At 32.5% G+C, this 8862-nt stretch overlaps 1 pseudogene; it reads left to right on the top strand.

Moving 5' to 3' along the window:
* The first annotated feature begins 1177 nt into the window (after nucleotides 1–1177).
* On the top strand, nucleotides 1178–1296 carry LOC120616298 (uncharacterized; annotated as a pseudogene).
* Nucleotides 1297–8862: the final 7566 nt, after the last annotated feature.

Below are 8862 nucleotides of genomic sequence, written 5' to 3' on the forward strand. Positions count from 1 at the left end.
TACAGGAAACAACTCTATCAGCTAGAGTGCAGTGCTTATATGCAGATACTTTGCCTTTGGTCATAGAGACTCCATTTCCAAAGTCAGGTAGGTCAGCTCCTCATCCTCCACCCCATTCAGTGAGGTTGTTTTATGAGGCTAGATTGTGTTGTCACATTCAGTATGCCACCCTGAGATCTATCAATCTCCTAAATGATATTTTCTAAACTTGTAAATATTAAGATTTATATTTTCTCTGAGTTCTGACAAATGCTCAGTGTCATGTACCGACCTTTGCAGTATTGAACACAATACGTTTGTGTATGTTTCACAGCCTAAACGAATTCTCTGAGTTTCATCTATTCAACTCTCCCCATAACCAATCCACGGAGACCACCGATCTTTTTACCATCTCTGAAGTTTTATTTTCCTTTACTTTTTGTACAAACTTACTCTTGACACACACTGGCAGAATATGATTCAAAACCTTTGAAGCAATCAGAATTAAATTCGTATTTAAAAGTATGTCAAAATAGAGTGAATTTATTTTAATGTGATACTTTTGAAATATGCACTAAGTAATATTTATTTCTCAATAATTCAGTTACAATAACAAAAAATATTCCAAATTTTTTCTAAAGAAATGTAGTTTTCATGTAATTAAATATGTAGTTAAAAGTAACTAAATTATTATTTATTTGCTCAAAAATCATGCTCTAAATAAATTGGTTAGATTTCACTCTCATATGCATACAAACATAAAGTAAAAGAAAAAAAATTGCAAAATATTATTTTACTATTTGGGGACATCTTGTTATATTTATAAGCCTAATACTTATTTGCCTTTAAATACATATATACATGATTTATATAATATGAATGATTTTTAAGATTATTTATGAATATCTTGCACCATTTAGTTCAAAAGCAATTTTCTTTTGGAAGGTAGATTTTCATTGTTTTGTTCTCATAAATGAAGAATGTAACATCAACATTTACAAATGTTATCTAACACAAGCAAGAGAAAAACCTGGTAGATTCAAAAATTATAATAATTGTGATATAAAATGAAAGATGCTGAATAAAAATTTTATCATATTGACATACACGTGTCTATAGTCTAATAAGTGTCATTGTATAATATTTATTTTCTAAGAATAATGACTAGCTAAACTTTAGCTTCTAAAATACAATTTTAGACTATGGCCATGCTACCCTGAACAAGCCCGATCCCATCTGATCTTGGAAGCTAAGCAGAGTCAGGCCTGGTTAGTACTTGGATGGGAGACCATCTAGGAAGACCAAGTGCTGTAGGTATAAAAAATAAAAATATAAGGGATTGTAAACTGACAAGGTCCTTGTAATCTGTGAGGTCAGCCAAGGGTTGTCTTGCCTAAAATAAACAAATAAATAAATAAAATACAATTTTAGGTTATAGAAATATGTATTAAACAACTTAGATGAACAGACTTGTACTCAAACATTTGAGACATTCTACCTCAGCATTATCTATTAAGATTGTGATGGATTATTGTATCCCAAAGAACACAGATTAATTATTTGCCTTCCACAATAAAACCATGACCTTGATTTTGTCAACTAAGGTCAACATAATAACATCTTTCTAATTTAATTAATTTATTCATGGCCACCGTATTCTTTGGAGAAAATCCTCAGAAATGTAAATAAACATCTTCCCAATTCATCTCTAGTAGTGTTTGATAATATGTTCTCATAGAAAACAAAATTATTCTACGACTAACATTAAAATGAACAGAAAAACTTCCAGTTTAACCCTTCGATGGTTTCTTTCCTGATCTGTGTCTACATAAACTGCAATGACATTAGTGAAAATATATTAATCAACTCTCATTACTGAAGTAGAAATCAGAATACCAGGCTTGGATTGCAGAATTTCAACTACTTAAATGTTAATATCATATAGACATAATCTAGTTTTTTTACCAATGGAATAATACATTCCATTGGAGTATAAATATCAGATTTTCAGTGATCACTGTAGTATTGATACAGGTTCTTGATATTGACAATCTTGTGTAAATGTAACATAACTGCCCATTGATTTTGTTCCAAAAATAATGTTTTTCATCTTTATTTTCTAAAACTATAGAAAGTGATTCATCTTGAACAAATTCAAAACCACAAATTATATGATAATATTCAGTTTGAAATTCTAATCAAAGCAAATTTGGTAGAGTATTGAGAGAAACATACGCATTGTTTGTAAAGAACATACATGCATTTAATACAAATATAAATAATGAGAACAGGTCAAAAATATGTTTTCTTCTCATTAAATATGCTCTATTACCCACAATTAGAAGAGAAATTTTTACTTTCTAGGTTTAATTTAAAAAATTGTATAATAATAATAAAAGCATTAAAATATAAGTCTCTCAGGGCAGATATATAATGTCCACATCTGAAAGGATTAAATAAGGTTACAAAATGTGAGAAAAATACCCAGGTTTATACGAAAAAAAAAAAAAAAAAAGACAAAGGTTTCAATAGAGAGCCATTGATCTCCGAAACCTACACTCTTTGATTCTAGCATGCTACCACACTTCTTTTTGTTAAAGTTACAAGAAAGGAGAAAATGCAAAATTATATGCAATTACAGTAAAACCTGATGCAGTGTGACATTATGTGCAGCATAAAAGGAAGCGTTTCCTAGATTGAAGCGGATAATGAACCAAGTTAGCTTAAGCAGTTTATAGAGTTTTGAAACCTACTTAGCTTTGTTTTCTGCAATACTGGAGTCACACACCCACAAAAAATGATTTTATTCCATACCAATATCCCTGTTTCTTCATTTTTACTTTAAACAACATACAACATTTCTGTGAATTCTCACACCACTATATAAGACAGAGAAAATTATCCCAATGTGTAAAATCTTATTTTAAATTCATAACATTTAATTTCAACACTAGAAACACGTAGGGTTTGAAGACACTGAAATGGTAAGTGTAGGGCCATCCGAGCCAGAGGCCAGAAGGAAAAAGAATAGGGAGGCAAACACTGTACTCCTTGAGTTTGTAAACTCCATGCGTTTTTATGAATTCATTTGAGGCTGACCTAATTTTCAATGATCTCTGTAGCACATTTTACCCATTTCATCCCCATATGTTCCTAATAACTTCTCTAACCTAGCTAGTAGGAGTGTGCATTACTCCTGGAAACATTCTGAGAATGATAGCATTTCCAGTGAATTAGGCATGCCTTTTATTCTTAGGGGACTTCTGTGTTTAAATGAATACTCACACGCTTCATTACAGTATCTCTAAAATACATGCAAACCCCGAGGCATACCAAATTACTGAATTAAGGTGACATAATTCTTAGAAAAGGAGTTCAGTACTTCACTCCTAAAATATACCTGTGTCTCCAAGGTTCTGACTAATTTATACTGCTAGGGGAACTGCCCCAATTTACTTTGGCTTTCAATAAAATACCTCCAGCTGCCTCCAGCTACAGCTCTGATTTGGGACAGCAGTACCAGCCAAATTAGTGCTATCATAGTATCATTATTTTAATAGATCTTCACTTCATCAGAATGAAAAGGTTAGGACCCAATCTAACTTGTTAGATTTATTGTTATTCAGCTCACCATGCTTCCAAACAGCAGGTTAATATCTGTTTTGGGCTATACTAAAGAAAACATGTTCTTTTATGTATAAATAACACCAACTGTAAAGTTGGGACAATTTTTTTTCATCTTAGTTAGTGATCTGAGAATTCACAGAAATGAAGATAAAACTGAAGAAACAGTGAGATGTTGTTACGGAATGATATGTTTTGTGTGTCCGTTGAATGACGGAACTGTATTCTTACCTTTTGAATAAAATGAAGTAACATGATAGAAATGTATTTCTACTGAAATAGTAGGTGTATTATTTTTGTAACTTGTCTAAAAGCCAAGTTATAGAGCTGATCTTCCTGATATCAGGTGGATGAGGCTGAAGGATATGACTTTATATGCTGAAAAGGAAGAATTCTAATAAGAGCCAGACACAGGTGGAACAATTGGCTCTTTCTTGGTTTGCAAGTGATTTGAATCAACTGTTTAAAACCAGTATTAGATTTCACATCCTGCTGTGTGTTGATGCATTATATAATTTGAAAACTGCACATCCACAATGAAGCTAGGCCATTTATGTCCACTAAGAAACAGAAAATGTATACATAAGCTTCTGCCGAGTAGATAAAAATTAACCCGTGACATATGTTTTCTTATTTTCATTATCTAAGTCTTCACGGAAAAGGAACAAGTCTCCAATATGCAAACATCTGCACTTCAAATGGCTTTAACAAGACACTAGATCTTTCTTGACCAGTTAAGAGGTTCTGCATATGAACATGGAGTAGGCGTCTCAGCAGTCCAACTGGTTAACCTCTCAGGATGGTGAAAATAATGTTGCAAATGTGTTTCCCCCAATCCTGCAAAGATTACGTGTGTGATTGCTTCACTCTTCCACTCATATTTTGTCTCTATATTATCCAAGAATTGGAAGTAGCTACTCTTTCCTCTCTTACATTCAAATATAAGTGTCTTCTGAGATAGAAATTTGGTATTTATTAAAATGCTCCCCCTCCCCAAATACTAAATCTCTGATGTGCTTTCTATTCTCAAAGATAATAAAATTAACTCTATTAATAGTTTACTGATAGTTTAAAATGGTGCTGTTTGTGATTTCTGATTTATTCTCTCATTTTCCTCTTAAAATAACCCATGAAAGCCTCTCCTGCCGCCAAAAAAAAAAAAAAAAAAAGGCAAAATTTCAAGAGTACTGTTAATGAAACATCTCTTGGACGTAAGAGGATGCATTCAAATCATACCTAAATCTCTCAGGCAAAACTGTGGAAAATTCTATAGAAAACAAACTAACATACTTTCATTTTCTCCACCAATTCAATACCCCCATTATGCTTTTTTTGGCAAACCGAAGGTAGAGAAGACAATCTGGCATATATCCTTTACAAGAGAGAGAGTGAAATGAAAATGAGCAAATAAAGTTTGAGCAAATATACCTCAGTTAAAAGCAAATGGCAAAATAATAGACACTGTGATATAAATACCTGCTAAAGTGAGAAATGCATAAAATGAAGCAAAACAATTATACTATTTTAATTAAGTACACACTTAAATATTGTGTAGTCACGAACCTCTTTATCTGTTTTAAAATCAGGAAAATCTTGACAGAGACATAGTTCACTGTGTGATTTCACTAGAGGCATGGTGTGATGACCCTGTTCCAATGGGAGCTATACGTACAGTGGTTAAGATCAAGGGCACTGGAGCCAGATGACCTAAGATTCACTCGAACCTTCAATTTATTAAAGATATGACCATGTGTAAATTGCTTAAACACTCTAATTGTTAATGACAATACCACAATCAAATTATTGTGGAAATTAAATAAATTACACCTACTGCGCCTACTGCTGCTGCCTTGGTCTCATCTAAGTGTTAGGTTTATATAACAGGTTGACTCTCAAATATAAAAGGTATACAGAAAAACCACAATTCTCGAACTTCAGTTTTTTTATGAAAATTCCTTAGAAATGTGGATAATGATGTTGACTTATGATACTCACATCTATGAATTCTGATTTAGTGGAAACAGAAGAAGTACCAGTAACATCAATTTATAACAACCACATTACATCTACATATTTTTAGGAACATAGAAAAGTTGATAATACAATATCATAGATTGATTTCATTAATATGTATTGAAACTTGAACACTGCAAAAAGAGAATATATCTTATTATTTTATGAGTTCATGGAACACTTCAAAAACTGGCTTTTAAAAAGATGGTACACAGACACAAAACACAGTTATTACTCGAGGTGAAGTTGTAAAAAGTAACAGATTCCCCTGGTTGAAATTCTCAAGCTATATGAGACAGCAGAATTGTATTCAGCAGTTTTACATGCTTATCTTGTTAAAGGAAAAGATATAAGACTTAATCTTAGCTAGTTAGAAAATCAAAGTAAAAAAACCCTATAAAATGTGATAAATATGTAAGTAAATATATGGATATACATTCACATGACACTACTTTATATACAGAAAGAGAGAGAGAGGAACAGAGAGGAAAAAGGAAGAAGGGAGGGAAGAAATTCTTGTAATCACAGAATCCTCATCTTAGTAATTTATAAAGATTAGAAAAATTTATTTTAATAACAGAAACAAGAAAATAAATAGTCCAAAATATTTCAAATTTTGGACATATCTAATCATCTCAGTAATTATTTGTAATGAGGACTCTCAATATTTAATTTTTCAGAAGAAACTAATGTATCTCAAGCATATTCTTGGTAACGAGCATCATGATTAAAACATCGGCAAAATTATATTTTTAAAACTCTTAAATATTTTCAAAACTCCTAAGTAGATAGAGATAAAAGGGGTCAAATATTGTGGTGACTAAAAAAATCTAACTATGGGTGGTGAAATCACAATGCAATAAATATATGACATACTGTTGAAAAAAATAGATATAGCCAATGAAAAAAATTCACAAATAAAAATAGTAATATATTGTATTTAAAAAAAACTCTTATTTGCTCTCTCCACTCTTTCATGAACAGATCATTGAATTAAGTAAAATACTTTAATACTTCCTGTTTTTTAAGTATGTAACATGTTCTAAAATAGCTGTAAGGTGCCACCAATGGTTTCTAAAACAACCCTAATAACTTTTATTTCATTATTTCTATTTTATAAATGAGAAAAAATGGAGGTTAAAGTGATAATGTAGACTTTTTTTACTAGAATGCACACCTATTTATGTAGTCTACATGGTTATTTCACAGCCATCTTCTCATTCTCTATCCCAAGTTACTCTTCCGAAAGACTTGGGATTATTCACACTGGCCGAAACATGCAAACAACTGAAGTATCCTTCTACAGACAACTGAATAAAGATGTGGTACATATATGTACAATGGAATATTACTCAGCCATAAGAAAAGATGAAACACTTCCATTTGCGACAACATAGATTCTGAGATAATCATCCTAAGTGGAATATGTCAGACAGAAAAAGTTAAGAACCATATGATTTCATTCATCTGTGGGGTATAAAACTAAAAGCAACAAACAGGATAAATAAATAAACAAAAACTCATAAGACACAGACAACAGTTTAGTGGTTACCAAAAGGAAAGGGGGGTGGGGTGGGGTGGGGTGGAGTGGAGGTAGATAAAGGTAAAGGGAGTCAAATACATGGTGATGAAAGATTTGACTTTGGGTGGTGGACACACAATGCAATATACAGATGATGTATTATTGAATTGTACCCTTGAAACCTAAACAATTTTATTAACCAACGTCACCCTAATAAACTTAATTTTCTTAAAAAAGCATGTGTATTAATAATTAATGTAAAAATTTTGTTTTAGAAAATAAAAACTAAAAAAAGGTAAGTATGTCTTTAGCAATTATAAATGAAATCAAACCAAAATTAAGAAGTCTAGATTGCAAAAGCTGACATATAAATATATTTGGGGGCTATTTGATCCAGGTAAAGGCAAGAAGCTGTGTTTTTAATATCCACATAGAACAAGGATTCCAGGAAACAGGAACCAAGGAAAATAGAACCTGAAGAACCTATCTACAAAAAAATTGGAAGTCAGAGTATGTGTAAAAAGGAATCTGAAATAATTCTGGTCATCAGTTCAGGGAACTACAAAGGAACCACAAAGGAACCTTCACTACTTCATGGGCTAAGCTAAGAAACACCCTTGAGAATTCAGGAACATTGGCACATGTGGGTATGAAATTCACACCACTCTAATATTTTGTGAATAAGTTAAGGAATTAGTATGAAAACCTATGATTTTGGAAAATGAGAGTATCGTGGGTCCTGTCCTAGGAAAAACACAAAACCTTCCTTTACAGATGTTTCCCAAGCTGAAGACACATGGGGTGCTCATGAAAATCACCCAGAGGATGTGCGCACAGTGTTGACACACCATATAAGAAGATCTGCAATGAGGAGAAGTTAACAGATGGAAGAAATAGGACAGTTCTCCCTCCAAGTAAAAAGTCTTTGGCATTCTAACGAAAATCTCAGCAAGAATTTTAGCATAACTTAACAGGCTGATACTATAACCCTAATGGAATCGTAAAAGTCAAAAATAGCCAGGGCACTTTTGAAAAAGAAGAGGTTTATTACCAAGCCATAGTAGTTAAAACTGGCTAGATGGAATGGAACTTGAACTCGAAGTTCATACTCCACTAAGCACATGGCACACGACAGATAATGGGAGTGGCAATGCACATCAATGGGAAAGAACTGTACTAGGGTTCTCCAGAAAAAAGAACCAATAGGATGTAAAATGTGCATGCGTACATATAGAGATATGCATATATTAAGATACTACATATATAAACATTACATATTAATATATAAAGAGAGAGCAGAGAGGAGGTACTCATTTTAAGGAATTGGCTCACATGATTGAACAAGCTAGCAAGTTCATAGTTTTCAGGATATGTCAGCAGGAGACCCAGGAAAGAGTTTATGATGCAGCTCAAGTTCAAAGTCAATCTACTGTCAGAATTCCCTCTTCCTTGGAGGAAGTCAGTTTTTTCTTCTAAGGCCTTTAACTGATTAGATGAAACCCACTCGCATTATAGAAGGTAATTTACTCAAAATCTACTGATTTAAATGTTACTCTCATCTAAAAATAACTGCATAGGACATCTAAAATAATGTTTGTCCAAATATCTGGGTGCCATGGCCTAGCCAAGTTGAGACATAAAATTAACCATCTTAAGTTCACCTGTCAACTTGGCATTGATAGACACCTCCTTAAATTATACTTGGTCCCTAAATAAAGACAATA

This window comes from Pteropus medius, unplaced genomic scaffold (genome assembly GCF_902729225.1).
Source record: "Pteropus medius unplaced genomic scaffold, Ma_sr-lr_union100, whole genome shotgun sequence".
Classification (NCBI taxonomy): Eukaryota; Metazoa; Chordata; class Mammalia; order Chiroptera; family Pteropodidae; genus Pteropus; species Pteropus medius.